This window comes from Equus asinus, chromosome 8, assembly GCF_041296235.1.
Source record: "Equus asinus isolate D_3611 breed Donkey chromosome 8, EquAss-T2T_v2, whole genome shotgun sequence".
Taxonomy (NCBI): Eukaryota; Metazoa; Chordata; class Mammalia; order Perissodactyla; family Equidae; genus Equus; species Equus asinus.
Window position 1 is genome coordinate 47420389 of NC_091797.1, and position 17219 is coordinate 47437607.

General features: G+C 37.6%; 1 long non-coding RNA gene across 4 annotated transcripts in view; it reads left to right on the plus strand.

The window, feature by feature from the left end:
* The window catches only part of LOC139046085 (uncharacterized), a 134261-nt gene that overhangs the window by 93353 nt on the left and 23689 nt on the right, over positions 1–17219 (plus strand). For 2 of the 4 annotated variants that reach the window (XR_011505634.1, XR_011505636.1), the window contains one exon: positions 2152–2300. The exons of the other annotated variants lie outside the window; for them this stretch is intronic. This is a non-coding gene — a long non-coding RNA (uncharacterized lncRNA). Of the gene's footprint in view, positions 1–2151; positions 2301–17219 lie in introns of those variants that run through there. 4 annotated transcript variants of the gene reach the window in all.

A 17219-nucleotide genomic window follows, 5' to 3' on the forward strand; every position in this document is an offset into this window, starting at 1 on the left:
GCCTGTGCTGTTTGGACTGGGAATTTCAGTAGTGTTGATCTAGAAGGAAGAGTGCGGGCTCCCAGCATATGGCTTCTTGTCCCTGGGGACTCCACCTTGTGGGAAGGAATGCATCAGAAAAGAGAAAGGAGAGCTGGAGCTGTTGGCTGGATCGAAGGACAGTCCTGACCGCCACCAGCTTGTCTTGATTGTCATCATCTCTCATCATTTTTAATCCGTAACTGCTTTCTTTGTCTGTAGTCTCAGTGCCCCTCAATTCATTCTCTGGAATCACACTGTAATCTTTCTATAATACAAATCTTATTTGGTTGAACTTGTTGCTTAAAAGTCCTCTCAAGGCTCCAGTAGAGGTCAGGTCTAATCTTCATAGATTAGCATACAAAGTCTCTCATAATCCAGTTCCTTCTTGCCTTACCAAAGGTTTCTCTCAGTTTCCCTGTAGACAACTTACAGATCCTCAAATGCACCATAGCCTCACATATCTCTTTGCACATAGTGTTTCTACTTCCTGTGTGTTGTTATCAACTTGATTCTCTGAGCCTCATCTACAAGCACATGTCCCTTCCACAGTAATGTCTGCCTCAACTTTCCAAATTTAGGTTAAGGGGCACTATTATATGCTTGCTTTTATCAAAATGTATTTTAATGATCTTTTGACATTTTTGTCATTTCTATTAGATTGTGAGCTCCTGAAGGTCAATGGCTATCTGTCTATCTGATTGCTTCTCTTTACATTTCTATTGTAATTTACTCCCCAGCACCTAGCACAATGCCTGAAATTTAGTAAGTGTTAAAAAAAAAAGCTTGTTAAATAAATGATGCAGATTCATCAAATACATTGCAAGTTATAACTTATTCTGGTCATTAAGAAGAAATCTTGGGCAAGACAGTGAAAAGACAATCTAAAAATGGGAGAAAATATTTACAAATCATATATCTGATAAAGGCTTAGAATCTAGCATATGTAAAGAACAGTTACAACTCAACAGCAAAAAGACAACCCAAATAAAAAATGGCAAAAAGTTTGAATAGATATTTCTCTGAAGAAGATATACAAATGGCCAAGAAACATGTGTAATGATATTCAACATCATTTTAGTCATCAGGAAAATGCAAATCAAAACCACAATTAGATAGCACTCACCTCCACTAGGATGGCCATAATAAAAAAGCCAGAAAATAACCAGTGTTGGTGAAGATGTGGAGAATTCTAGCCCACACATTTTGCTGGTGGGAATATAAAATGCAGTAGACACTGAAAACAGTTTTATAGATACTCAATAAATTAAACATAGAATTAAAATATGACCTACCAGTTTCACACCTAAGTACATACTCCAACAATTTGAAACCAGGAGTTCAAACAAAAAATTGTCCATGAATGTTCATGGTAGCACTGTTCATAATAGCCAAAGATAGAAATAACTCAAATGTCTGTCAACTGAGGAATGGACAAACCAGATGTGTTATCTCCATGTGATGGAATATTACTCAGCCATAAAAAGAAATGAAGTACTGATGCATACTATAACATGAATGAACCTTAAAAAAATATATGTTAAATGGAAGAAGGCAGATGCAAAAACATCTATTGCATGATTCTATTTATAGGAAATATTCAGAATAGGCAAACCCATAGAGATAGAAAGCAGATTCGTGGTTGCCAGGGTCTGGGGGAGGAGAAAATCGAAAGTAAGCACTTCATACATATAGAGCATCTGTTTGGGTGATGAAAAAGTTCTAGAACTAGATAGTGGTTATTGTCGCACAACATCGTGAATGTGCTTAATGTCACTCAATTGTATACTTTAAAATTGATAAAATCACAAATTTTGTTATCTATATGTTACCACAAGAAAAGGGTTTCTTGCAAAATGAAAATAAAAAGAAAATTGAGGCGATCTCTTTATTCAAGAAGGGATCTTGAGCTAAAGTGTTTTATTTTTTCTAAAACAAAATAAACAAGAGAACCATTTAACCAGAATTATACGGGAAGCTACTTTCTAATTGTCATAGATAGATAGGTTTCTATTTTAGATACTAGAGAATAATTTAAGCACAAAGAAAAATGGCTATTGTTTCAATTAAAAGTACAGAATTGCATGGGCTGGCCCCGTGGTCGAGTGATTAAGTTCGCGCTCTCCCCTGCAGGCGGCCCAGTGTTTCGTTGGTTTGGATCCTGGGTGCGGACATGGCACAGCTCATCAAACCACGCTGAGGTGGCGTCCCGCATGCCACAACTACAAGGACCCACAACGAAGAATATACAACTATGTACCAGAGGGGCTTTGGGGAGAAAAAGGAAAAAATAAAATCTTTTAAAAAAAAAAAGTACAGAATTGCAGAATGTTTTCTCTGGTGACTAATTTACAGAGCTTGTGGAAGAAGAAACTGAGACTTTAGATAAATTGCACATATCCAATAGCACACAGCTAGTAGATGACAGAGTCTGCAGGAGAAAACTCATTTCAAGACTTAGTTTCTATCTATTCATAACGATATAAGTATAAACTATTCTACAATATCAGTGTAACTCCATATGGATGTATATGCGCCTATCTAATAATTCAACCTGCATTGGAGTAAAACGCACCCATCTGATTGCAAGCCCCAGTTCATGTAATTATCATTAGGTAAACTCTAGCCTCTTAAAAAAGAACAGATCCTAGAACAGAGATGATTTAATACCTTCTCATCAACGTAAGCAAGTATTATAGTTACAATATGTCTTTTCCAGCCGTGTGCCTGAGTAGTCATGCTAAAAATATCTCCTGACTCCAAACATGTACCAAAATATATCAAATATCTTATATGATGTATAGCTGAGGTCACATGAAATAATGGAACTTAAGACTCCTAGCTAAAAATGAATTTTCAAAGAAGGCATAAACCCACTAGGATAACGAAAATGGGAGAGGAAACAACAGCATCAGCATTTCGGAGGCAAGAAGAATTACCCTTGTGATAATGGAATTAGCAGCTCCTAAAAAAAACTCAATTCTAAGCTGGCCTAGGGGAAAGCCAAGAAATGACTTTATTTATACCACAGAATCCTGTTCCAGGTATCTCATAACTGGGGGAAATTTGGGAATAAACAGAGATTTGTTGAAATCTGTATGAGAAGCGGTTAGAAGTCCCAAACTTTTTCCCACACTTGGGAAGCAGGCAAGAAGTTTACATTATAGAGAGGTTATAACAGCATCTCTGGTTTGGAAAACACCAGGCTCAGGTGTAATTAGGGTATGTGTTGAGAAACACGAGATACTGAGAACCCAACATTGTTCCCTTAGTCGGCTTTCTGAATGCTGGCAGCCAGGCCCATGACTTTCCAAAAGGGTGTTGAAAGGACTTTATAGAAGATAACCAGACAAAGAGGAACAATGTAAAGATACCAACATGCAGGACTTCCAGTTGTATTGGTTTCTGGTGCTTCTGTAACAAATTACCACAAACTGGTGGCTTAAAAACACATGTTTTGTCTCACATTTCTGGAGTCTAGAAATCCAAAATCAAGGTGTTGGCAGAGTTGGTTCCTTCTGAGGGCCGTGAGAGAAGGATCTATTCCAGGCCTCTCTCCTTGGGCTTAGAGATAGATGGTCATCTTTTCCCCATGGCTTTGCATATCTCTTTCTTCTATGCAAGTCCCTGTGTCCATATTCCCTGCCCACCCCCCTTTTTTTTTGAGGAAGATTAGCCCTGAGCTAACATCCACCACCAATCCTCCTCTTTTTGCTGAGGAAGATTGGCCCTGAGCTAACATCTGTGCCCATCTTCCTCTACTTTATATATGGGATGCCTGCCACAGCATGGCTTGATAAGCAGTGTGTAGGTCCACACCCAGGATCCAAACTGGCGAACCCCAGGCTGCCAAGGTAGAGCAGGTGAATTTAACCACTGTACCACAGGGCCAACTCCCATATTTCCCCTTTTTATAAGGAAGTCAGTCATATTGGATTAGGGCCTGCCATAAGGACCTCATTTTTTTTTTTTTAAAGATTTTATTTTTTCCCCTTTTTCTCCCCAAAGCCCCCCAGTACATAGTTGTATATTCTTTGTTGTGGGTCCTTTTAGTTGTGGCATGTGGGACGCTGCCTCAGCGTGGTCTGATGAACAGTGCCATGTCCGCGCCCAGGATTCGAACCAACGAAACACTGGGCCGCCTGCAGTGGAGTGCGCGAACTTAACCACTCGACCACGGGGCCAGCCCCATAAGGACCTCATTTTAACTTGGTTACTTCTATAAAGACTCTATCTCCAAATAAGATCATATTGTGAGGTACTGGGCATTAGAACTCTAATTTTTCTCTGTTATTATACCAATAAAACTATCAAGCTCCATGAACATACACAAAACTTCTGATCTTCTTATTAATGCCTCACTTTTAGATGTAAGTAGACCAAAAGACTGAGAAAATAACTTTGAGAAAACAGATGTACAGGATGAAGGAAATTAAAAAAACAAATTTTCAGACAGATATAAGAAGACGTCAACAAACAAGAATAAGTGTTCTAATTGAGCCAGAGTCTAGCATCAATTCTGTTCCTATGTGGGTTTTTTTTTTCTTTTTCGTTTTCATAGATCTAAGAGCTGAGAAACTTTGTTAATAAGTAGATGAGAATGGACAAAGTTTCCTTGTAGCTCTTGTTACTTGAACTCCCTCTGCTACATATCGAAAACCACATAGAGGTTGAGCCGACCCTGATGGGCTAGCAGTTAAAGTTTGGTGCACTCTGCTCTGGTGGCGTGGGTTCGGTTCCTGGGCACAGAACCACAACACTCATCTGTCAGTAGCCATGGTGTAGTGGCAGCTCACATAGAAGAACCAGAAGAACTTACAACTATACACAACGATGTCCTGGCGCTTTGGGGAGGGAAAAAGGAATTAAAAAAACAAAGGAGGGAAATTAGCAACAGATGTTTGTTTAAGATGAATCTTCCCCTGGGGGAACAAAAAAACAAAACATAGAGGTCTATCACTAAATTTACTTCTTTCTTTATTTTTTTGGTGAGGAAGATTGGCCCTGACCTAACGTCCGTTGCCAATCTTCCTCTTTGTGCTCGAGGAAAATTGTTGCTGAGCTAACATCTGTGCCAATCTCCCTCTATTTTGTATGTGGGACACTCCCATGGTATGGCCTGACAAGTGGAGTGTAGGTCCACACCAGGAATTGAAACCTACGAACCCTGGGTCACTGAAGCAGAGTGCATGAACTTAACCACTACACCACCAGCCTGGCCCCTCACTAATATCTTTTAATCATAAATTTAACTAATGAAAGGATGAGATCCTACTAAAATTTTGTTGAAAGTTAAACATTATGGGCCACCTGACTTGCATAAAGTTATATTATGTAGTTATTAGAGTTATTGACTTAGTGTAAATAAACTGCAATGTTTCAAACTGTCATTTTGGTGCTCAAAGTACTTCTATATTTTGGGGAAATGTTCCATAGTAAAATTCTGAATGGATCTCCAGGTTTTCATTTTATTTTATTTTTCATTTTGCTTTAAATTAATATATAGAAACATTTATTATTCTGTGTGTACAGCTCTGTGAATTCTAACACAAGTATGAATTCATGTAAATACCCTGACAGTGAGACAACAGAATAGTTGGCATCAACCCCTTCTCCCCAAAAAGCTTCTTTGTGCTACCTTGACACCTTTGTAGTCACAACTCCCTCCCACACCTCACCTCATCCTGGGCAAAAACTGACCTGCTCTCCATCACCACATATCTGTCTTTTGCAGAATGTTATACAAGTGGATTCATATAGTATGCAACATTTGAGATATTTATTTTACTTAGCAAATGCCTTTGAGATTTATATAAGTTCATTCTTTTCATTGCTGAGTAGTATTCAATTGTATTCAATTCCGTTGTATGGATATACCACAGTCATTTATCCGTTCATCCATTGAAGGACATTTGTGTTGTTTCCAGTTTGGAGAAATCATGAATAGAACTGCTATAAACTCTTCTGTGTAGCTTTTTGTGTGAACACAAGTTTTCCTTTCTCTAAGATAAACACATAGGAGTGAGATTGCTAGGTCATATTTTAAGTACATGCTTAATGTTTTAAGAATCTGTCAAACCATTTCCCAGAGTGGCTATACAATTTTGCATTTATCATCAATTTATGAGCATTCCCAGTGTTCCACATCTCACTAGCACTTGATATTTTCAGTATTGTTATCTTAGTAATTCTAATAGTTTTATGTAAAATGAGAAAAGGAGAGATTTTTGAAATTTTGAAAGGAAAGATGGGACAGGAGAAACAGCACAACACCTCAACCATAAGCACCTTCTCAGATAGATCACTTTAGGAAAAAAATAATGTGGAGGTTGAAATGACTTGGTTTCATTTAAAGTACTTATGCTCTCATGTCTCATGGAGACATTATGTCTATTCCTAAGAGTGACTTTTCCAAAGTCTAAAGACCAGCTCACAGAAAAACTTTCATACTTAGACAATACTTAGATGAGAAAGATCGTTGCAGTATCATAACAGAAAAAAAACTGAAAATAACCTGAATGTCTATCAACTAGAAAATAAATAAATTATAGTCTATTCATATAATGGAAAAAACTGCTACTGTGAAAATGAATGATCTAAAGCTACATTTCTTAGTCTGGATGAATTTCACAACATTAAACAAAAATGGAAAAATGTGTAGAGTATCATACTAATTATAAAATATGTAAAATGTGAAAGATAATATTATGAATTATTTAGGAATTCAAATATATATATAGTAAAATATAAGTACATGTGTGTGAATTAAAAAAATAAATGAGTGACTTCCAGTTTCTGGTCCAGCAGGTAAGGAGATTAGAAGTATCTACTCTGTCCTAACAACAAATGAAAAGCTGAGCAAACTGGAAATCAACAACTCTTTGTAGATTCAGCTGAGAAGTGGGATCACAGGGAAAATCATTGACCCCAAAATGAAAAAACAGACAGGCAGATACAGAGAATCACAACTTACCAGAGGAGAAAACCATGAGCAGAAACCTCCTTCAGAATAAGTGCTGGGGTAGGAAAATGTAGACTGAAATTGATGAGTTAAAAACTCCAGAGGGGACAATGTAAAAGAAACAAATAAATTCCTAGAAACATACAACCTACCAAGACTGAATCATGAAGAAATAGAAAGTCTAAACAGACCATTTGCTGGTAAGGAGATCGAATTAGTAGTCAAAATTCTCCCAACAAACAAAAGTCCAGGACTAGATGGCTTCTCTGGAGAATTCTACCAAACATTCAAAAAGAGTTAATGCAAGTCCTTTTCAAACTCTTCCAAGAAAACAGAAGAGGAGGGAACACTTCCAAACTCATTTTACGAGGCCAGCAGTACCCTGATACCAAAAACAGACAAGGATGTCACAAGAAAAGAAAATTACAGGCCAATATCCCTGATGAACATAGATGAAAAAATCCTCAACAATATATTAGCAAACCAAATTCAACAATGTATTAAAAGGGTCATACACCATGATCAAGTAGGATTTATTCCAGGGATGGAAGGATAGTTCAATATCAATCAATTAATGTAATACACTACATTAAAAAAATGAAGGATAAAATCATGAGACCACCTCCATAGATGCAGAAAAAGAATTTGACAAAATTCAACATCCACTTATGATAAAAACTCTCAACAAAGTGGGTTTAGAGGGACTGTGCCTCAGTGTAACAGAGGCCATATATGACAAACCCACAGCTAACATCATGCTTAGTGGTGAAAAGCTGAAAGCTTTTCCTCTAAGATGAGAAACAAGGCAAGGATGTTCATTCTTGCCACTTTTATTCAACATAGTATTGGAGGTACTAGTCAGAGCAATTAGGCAAGAAAAGGAAATAAAAGGCAGCCAAATAGGGAAGGAAGAAGTAGAACTGTCATTATTTGCAGATGACATGATATTATACATAGAAAACTCTAAAGATTCCACCCAAAACTGTTAGAACTAATAAATGAATTCAGCAAAGCTGAGGATACTAAATCAATATGGAAAAATCTGTTGTGCTTCTATACACTAATAACTATCAGAAAGAGAAATTAAGGAAACAATCCCATTTACAAGTGCATCAAAAAGAATAAAATACTCAGGAATAAATTTAACCAAAGAGATGAAAGACTTATACACTGAAAACTATAAGACCCCAAGTAGACAAAGCAATCTGGAGAAAGGACAAAGCTGGAGGAATAATGCTCCCTGATTTTAATCTGTATTATAAACCTATAGTAATCAGAACAGTATGGTATTGGCATAAAAACAGACATATAGATCAATGGGAAAGAATACAAAACCCCAGAAATAAACCCACATGTAAATGGTCAATTAATTCATGACAGAAGAGCCAGCAATATACAAGTGAAGATAAAATAGAAACTTTTATTTTTCTTATTCTTAGTTGGTCTAATAGTTACATTTTGTTCAAGATAATAACAATGTATTAGACTATGTATGCCTATGTGTGTGTGCATGTGTGTTTATATCGGATGCTTTGTTTACTCCATTAAGAAATACAATGTTATTTGAAAATGGAATTGAATTGGTCATAAACATATATTGTAAACTCTAGAGGAATCACTGAAAAAAGGAAAAAAAAATTATAAATGATATGCGAAGAAAGGAGGAAAATAAAATCATATAAAATGCTTAATTAAAACCACAAAGACAGAAAAAGTATATAAGACAAAAATAGGAACAAAGAACAAGGGAAATATCAGTGGTCTAAATATACCAATTAAAATAGATTGTCAGAGCAGATCAAAAAGCAAGAACCAACTACATGTTGCCTATAAAGAAACCCACTTTAAATATAAAGACGTATATAGGTTAAGGAGATGGAAAAATTATACAATGCTAACACTAATCAAAAGTAAGCTGGAGTAGCTATATCGATTTCAGATAGAGCAAACTTCAGATCAAGGAATGTTATCAGGGATAAAGAAGGTTATTACATATTGATAAAGGAGTCAATACTCCAAGAAGGCATAACAACCCTTAACACGTGTGCACCTAACAAGAGAGCATCAAAATAGGCAAGGCAAAATCTGAGAATAGGCAAGGCAAAATCTGAAAGAACTGCAAGGAGAAATAGATGAATCTGCTATTACAGTCGGAGACTTTAACAACTCTCTCGCAGAAATGGACAGATCTAGAAGGCCGAAAATCTATAAGGACAAAGTTGAACTCAACAGCACCCCATCAATCCACTGGGTATAACTGAGATCTATAGACTATTTCATCCAACAGCAGCAGAATACACATTCTTCTCAAGCTTGTATCAAACATTCACCAAGGTAGATGACGTTCTTGGCCATAAAACACACCTTAATGCATTTAAAGAAACAGAAATCATGGAAAATCTGCTCTCAGAACACAATGGAGTTACACTAGAAATTAATAACAGAAAGATAGGGAGAAAAATCCCAATATACTTGGACATTATAAAACATACTTCAAACACAAAGAAGAAATCTCAAGAGGAATTTAAAAATATTTTGAACGGAATGAAAGTGAAAATATAACTTAAAATTTGCGGGATGCAGCAAAAGCAGTGCTTACACAGAAATTCAAAGCATGGAATGCATTTATTAGAGAAGAAGAGAGATCTAAAACCAGTAATCTAAGCTTCCACCTTAGGAAATTAGAAAAAGAATAAACTAAATGCAAATTAAGCAGAAGAAAAGAAATAATAAAAATTCAAACAGAAATCAATGAAACTGAAAACAGGAAATCAATAGGAAAAAACCAACAAAACCCAAAGCTACTTCTTGAAAAAGATCAATAAAATCAATAAACCCCTAGCCAGGACAACTAAGAAGAAAATAGAGAAGACACAAATTACTAATATTAGAAATGAAGAGGGGACATCACTACAGATCCAATGGGTTTTAAAAGGATAATAAAGGAATATTATGAACAACTCTATGCTCACAAATTTGATAACCTAGAGGAAATGCACCAATTCCTTGAAAAGACACAATCTGTCAAAACCTACCAAGAAGAAATAGACAATCTGAATGAGGCTATATCGATTAAAGAAGTTGAATCAATAATTAGTAACCTTCAAAAAGAAAAAGATTCAGGCCTGTATGGGTTCACTGGTGAATTCTACCAAACATTTAAGGAAGAAATTATTCCAGTTCTCTACAATCTCTTTCAGAACATAGTGGCAGAGGAAATATTCCTACCTCATTCTGTGAGGCCAGAATTACCCTGATACCAAAACCAGACAAAGACATTAGATGAAAAGAAAACTACAGACTAGTACCTCCCGTGAACATTGATGTAAAAATCTTCAGCAAGATATTAGCAAATCAAATCCAAAGATGTATAACCAGAATTAAGCACCATGACCACGTGGGATTTACTTCAGATCTGCAAGGCTGGCTCGACATTCAAAAATAATTTAATTTAATTCATCACATTAATAGGCTAGTGAAGAAAAATCAGTGATTCTATCTATTGATACAGAAAAAGTATTTGATATAATCCAACACCCATTCATGATAATAACGCTTAGCAAACTAGGAATGCAGGGCAACTTCCTCAACCTGAAAAAGCACATCGACAAAAACGTACAACCAACATCATACTTAATGGCGAGAAACGCCAAGCTTTCCTGCTAAGATAAGAAAATGACAAGGATGCCCTCTCTCACTGCTTTTTTTCAACATCCTACTGGAAGTTAATGCAATAAGACAAAAAGGAAATAAGAAGTATGCTGATCGGGAATGAAGAAATAAAACTTTGTTCGCAGATGACATGATTGTCTATGTAGAAAATCCATAAGACATGGAGGAAACTTAAATGCACATTGCTAATTGACAAAAGCCAAACTGAGAAGGCTACATATTGTGTGATTTCAACTATATGATGTTTCGGAAAAGGTGATACTATGAGACAGTTAAAAAATCAGTAGTTGCCCGGGGTTAAGCAGGGGGATGACGAATCGGCAGAACACAGAGGATTGTAAGAGCAGTGAAACTACTATGTGACACTACAATGGTGGACACATGTCATCATATATTTGCCAACACACTTAGAATGTACAACGAAGAATGAAGCGTAGTGTGAATTATAGGCTTCGGGTGACAATGAAGCGTTAGTGTGGGTTTGTTGATTGTAACAAATGTACCACTCCGGGGCACGAGGTTGATTATAGAAGAGGCTGTGCACGTGTGGGGACAGGGACTATACTGGAACTCTCTGTGCTTTCCACCCAGTTTTACTGTGAACCTAAAACTGCCGTAAAAATAGTATATTTATTTCAAAAAGTAAATAAATGTTAGTGATTGGTAGGAAGGCATGAAAATGCAATCATAGACTATTATGCCTGGGGTTTCTACAACTATAATATTTCTTAAGTTCAGTTGTGGATACACAAATATTCATTATGTAATTCTTCATGCCTTTTTTGCCTATCTGAAATATTTAATAAAATATTTAAAAATATATTCATCTCATCCTTTTCTTGTGCTATCAGTGTTTTTCATGTCCATTCAATGCTGCCATCCATTTCACCTTTTCTGTTCTAATGTCATAGTCCACTTAAGGCTCTAAATCTTTAAATCAGTTTGGGAAAAAGGAAACATTAAATATTGATCTCAGTTTCCAATGTTGTTTATATGCTTTATTTTCAGAAATTCATTTTTGGATTCAGAAAGCACCAAACAATAATTCTAAGAAATCAACTTTTGAAGTTAATCTTGAGAATTTCAAATGACAAATCCAGTGTGAAAAATATTTTTTTAGTAACTAAATATTTAGCAAGTTTATTATAAGTATGCCTAAATTCTTGGCTAGCTAGTTTTTCATTAGGAAGTGGGATAGGCCATTAAAACAGTTGCTATAATTAGCTCAAAACAATGGTATCGTGAATTAATTGCAGGCAGCATGTTTTCTTTATCTGTATACTATACTTTCTATGTGACTTGGATTTCTTTGAACATCATTACTTAATAAAAAAATTAATATAAATTGATTAGCTATGAAAGAGGTAAAATTCCATATTTTCCTAAAAATATTGATTACTACTATATTTGCTTTTTATATATATTTACCCGGAAGATAATCTTTGAGCTTCTTGAGGACAGAGTGTCTGGTTCAGCCATGTAGTCTCCAGCACTCTTCAGAGTACTTCCTGTTTCCCCAAACAGTTGTTTGTTGAATGACTGAATGAATGCAGAAGTGAGTGAAGCTTGTTGAAGTATATTTTCAAAATATTCATTTGCCTTGCAGTTACTGCAATCTGATCACATCCTACGTATAGCTCAATGTATTATTCATTTAATTATTTTATAAATTTGAGCATTTCTTTGTTTCTACATACTATTTTTTAAGATGAAATTTCTCCCTCTTATTATCTAATTTCTTAAAAATTATATTAAGGTCTTGATGTCAGTTTACCCATTTTAGTCATAGTTTTAGATGTGGGTGAGCTTCAGCTAACTTCCAGGGCTCTGCCGATCCCAGACAGAAATGGCCCGAGACAGCACTGTGTAAATGCCAATAAAATTATTCTAGTTTTGCAGATGTTTAGATGTATCTGTATCAAATTGGACTGCGAATACGTGTCTCCATGTATAATGATCTAGAGGAAAAGACGAAAGCTGTTCTTAAAAGAAAAATAGAAGACATTCTGAATCTTTACTGTAAATTATACACTATACAAAATCAGTCCAAATTGTTCAAACCCTTGGACACTCACAGTGTTATTATGCTTGCTGCTCAGAGTACCGTATAATTATCCCCGTTAACAGCAGTTTGCTAGTGCTGAGCTCCTAAGAAGAGATGCAAGACTCACAGAACTAAAATAAGTACAGATGTGGGTCCCTGTTTTTGTTCTCTGACTCTGCATGTGAAAAACAGCCACTTAATTCCAGGCTTTTTTGATTTCCCTAGTTAAGATGTTAAGCTGGATGGATCAAGCGGCTGCTCAGTAAATAAGAATTTTAACAGTGAGTTTTAAGGCAAAGTGCTAATGTGTCTCAAATCTAAATTCACTTATTCGGAAGGGACGTGAACTTTCCTTATATAATGAAGAAAATTTATTTATTCCATTGTGTCTTTTTCCTTTCTCAGCATGGGAAAATTATTTTCAAAAATATTGTGGCTTTTGGTGAGACTTTATTATAATTTATATAATGAGGTAAAAACCAAACTGACGGGAAAGTGGATGAGAACTGGGCTAAAAACACATCTCTCCCTTTAAAAGGAAACCAGAGCCTAAAATGGTGCCTAATTTAAACAAATAAAAATAAAATGAGTGAGGGGCTGGCCCAGTGGTATAGTGGTTGAGTCTGGGCCCTCTGCTTCAGTAGCCTGGGGTTTGCAGGTTCGGATCCCAGATGCAGACCTACCCATTGCTCATCAAGCCGTGCTGTGCGGCATCCCATATAGAGGACGATGGGCACAGATGTTAGCTCAGGGCCAATCTTCCTCACACACAGAAAAATAAATAAAATAAAATGAGTGAAACCAGTTTCAGTAACACTGACGTTGTTATCCCCTTGCGCTAGGTTTTTCACTGATTGAGAGAAGAACTGGGGTATCAGGAAGGAAGTCATTGCACAGTATATAAAACCATCTCCCGCATACATAAACCTCGCTCTCCCAGCTGCTCCTCTGGGCCCTGTAAATCCTTCTTCCCTCTTAATTGTGTCAATTAACAGTGCCCTGAGTGAGCCACAGGGGCGAAACTGAGAAGTCGGAGAGGAAGGTGAGTATATGGCAATTCTCTTGACATAATGGAGAATAGCCTAAATTACACACTTTATTATAATGGCATTACTAATCTAAATATCATTGTGGAGGATTTATTCCTGTCATAATCATGGGGGAATCCTGCAAGTCAGCTTGAAAGAGAATTGGATCCTAATTTTTTCTCATTTGATTTGACACGTTCTGCTTTAAACATACTAGCAAGTTAAGAGTGTGTGGCATTTAAAATCCATCTGCAAAGAGCTGCTCTTTTAAATCCAGCCTGGATCAATATGACCAAACATCATAGACATTTAAGCATAGTTGAAAGGAGGTGCCTAGTAATGAGGCTGTTTTTACCCTGAGCATATTTCTCAGTCAGTTACTCTGTGTTAACTGTAGCTAACAGGACAGTTCTCTATGGGCCAAATGAATCTGAGAGTTTCTAGCAGTGACCCAGATAATCCAGGCAAACTGCTCACTTTTGCCTGGAGTGTCAGGAAAATTGCTCTAATTCTCCACTTTGCTTTGACAGTGGAGGCCTCGTCAGTTTTCTTCAGTGTCCTGTTAGGCTCTGAGCTCCTCTTAGTCCATCGGATGGGGCTGAGTGTGTCAGTTGGAGCTCATTCTCTGTACCTTTGGCTTTGATTGCTATTGAACTGAATGGGACTGAAATAATAATTCTGTTGAACTCATGGGAGCTGTACAGCCATGCTATTCAGTCCAATCGCTCTTGTGTCGTTTAAAATGATGCCGTGTGAATAGCAATAACCGAATGCTCCAATCCTGGTCATTCTTATTATTTCATCCATTCTACAGATACTTATTAAATGTCCATTACATCTCTGTTACAGTCCACAGGAGTGGTATGTACAGGGCTCTAGTGGAAACTGGCCATTTCTTTGGCCACCAAGCCCCCGAACATTTTTCATGTGTTTGGGAAATTCCTGCTCATCTCTTGAGAAGCCATTTACTCACTTGTATGATACAGGCTACATTTTGAAGAGGAAGCTAGTGAAGCAAAGAATCAGGCATTGTGTGTGGGTGGTGGCAGTTCTAATTTCCAGAGTAGCAGAGGGTGGAGCAGAACCTTCAAGAGCCCCACATGGTCAGCGTTGGCAGTAGAAACTGAAGAGTCTGTTCTTAGGGTAGCAGCAGTGATATTTCTATTGAACCAGCTCTACCATGTGATTTGGGGCATTGGTTTTGGCTGTGCTGCCTCTCTAATTGTTGTCTGAAACCCAAAGGATTCATAAGTGACCTGATATACTTTAATAAGTAAACGATTCTTTTGAATAAAAGAATAGATTTAGAGTTGGTTTCTCTTATTGGAGACTAAATGGTTCAATGCGGAACTCAAGACAGAGCGATCAGTTCTACTGAGGGAAGGAAGGTGTCAGGAATGGAGTTATATACGAGGCCACCATTGAGCTGGGACTGGAAAGGTGAGCTGCCCTCCCCAGCCCTCCACGGTTTGACCACGATTGTATGGATATAGTACAAATTCGATTTTTGAATAGGGTCGGACTGACACGCAGATACCTAAAAGAATGGATAGGTAGATGTCAAAATCTCTAATTTCGATTATGAAGTGTGATGCTTTGCTATGCTTGAAAAAATTAGGGAATATAAAATAAAATTTGGGGGTTTGAGTCCCTTTATTATATTAGCCAGGGTAATTAACGCAAGAGACAGGCCCTCAAATCTCCACAGTTTAACACAATAAAAGTTTAATTCTCATTCATTTCAGAGTTTGATTCCGGTGGGGCCACTCCCAAAAGTAGTTCTCACTCAAGAAGGGACTCAGGCCACATCATGCAGAACATGTAGCCTCTAAAGTCACTCCCTGCCACAGGAAAAGGTAGAGAGGAAGTGACAGGGTGTGTCTCAACCGTCTGGATCAGAAATCAGACTTACTTCCTTCGCATTACCTTGGCCAGAATTACTTCCATATTTCCAACCTAACTTCCAGAAAGCCTGGGGAATATAGAGAAGCATAGAGATGTTCATAAGCCTTAACGCCTCTGCCAGTCTATCCTTTGGTCACTCAATATTCACTCACTCTTTCTTCCCACACATAGAACACACACACCCCTCTCGAGGGGGATGACCCGAAGTCCCATCCAGTTACTGCAATTAGCTCAAGTCCAAGATTTCTGGGTGGTCCTATATCTGCTCCAATATATCCAGATGTTGCTCCTTTTGCTCCTGAGGCCCGTGGGCGAAACATGGCAGAGTATCTGTGCTCCTCCCCCTTGCACACATCCCATATATATAATGTTGATGTAGGAATGAGATATATGCAATAAAAACAAATCCCACTGGGAAGGAGGAGGAATGAGGTGCAGCTGTCCGTGCTCCATAGCAATTATGAAGTCACATCGGGCAGCAATTGTAAAGACTCCTTCCCCGTGGCGTGGGAAATACCTTGATTATGTCCCGTTCCTCAGTCTGAGAATAGCTCTCTTGCTGGTCCATTTCTTTCTGGGAACCCTGTCTGTATCCTCCTGGATGCTTTTCCTTTCCCATTACCCTCCTTGGCAACATCTGAAACGGATGCTAGGGAATATGACAGCTTTGCAAGTTGCAATGTTCTCAGCCTCCTTCGTCTATGCGGAATACGACAAGCCTGAGGATTGTTTCAATTCTCAAAGTGTCAGAGGGATTTTATTAGTTAATTACGTAATTAATTTATTTATGTTAAGGCTTGTGATTTCTTAGGGACAATAGTATATTTTCCCCCCAGAACCTTAGTAGGTCTCTGATCTATTTGCATCCAGTCTGTTTAATGGGCCAGTAAGTCTACACAAAGTTCTTTTTGAAACGGTTCTTAATCTGTTTTTTTCTCCCCTTTCATTTTTGCTTAGAGGTCAATTTCTCTCGACTCAGCTGAGTTTCCGTTGGACTTCTCTTAGGCACTATTTCAAACCCTTGGCCTCATTTTCTTTCCCACTACTGCTGCTCATCTGGTTCCATGCAGGCTTTGACCACTTTCCTGCAAGCATCCTGGGCAATATCTTTCTACAGACCAGGACCAAGTATCTTTTGCTTCTAGTTCTGGGGTTTTCTGAAGTCCCAGCATGTGACATCCTCAGGGACTGCTCAGCACTCATATTCATACACCCCAGAAGTGGAATTGCTGAGAAATGAATGTAAATGGATCCACCATTGGCCACTGGGGAATGAGGGCTAATGGATAAAGTCCTCCCCCGTTCTATCGCCTGGATGCACAGTTCTGACGAATTCTGCAAATCTCAGAAAAGCATGCAAAATTCAATGTCATTTGTCTATAGCAGTGGCCGACAGCAAAATGCATTTTTTATACAGGTTTTCCTTTTCTATGACTTACTTCTTATGCTTCATTCTATCTCAAATCACTTTCCAAGTAGACTACTTGTTCGTAGGCCTTGCGCTTAGGCTCTGCTTTTGAGGAACGCCTAGGATAAGATAGTGGCTAGCTGGAGCCTCTCTGGTGGGAAGGAGACAGCTTAATTGTGATCT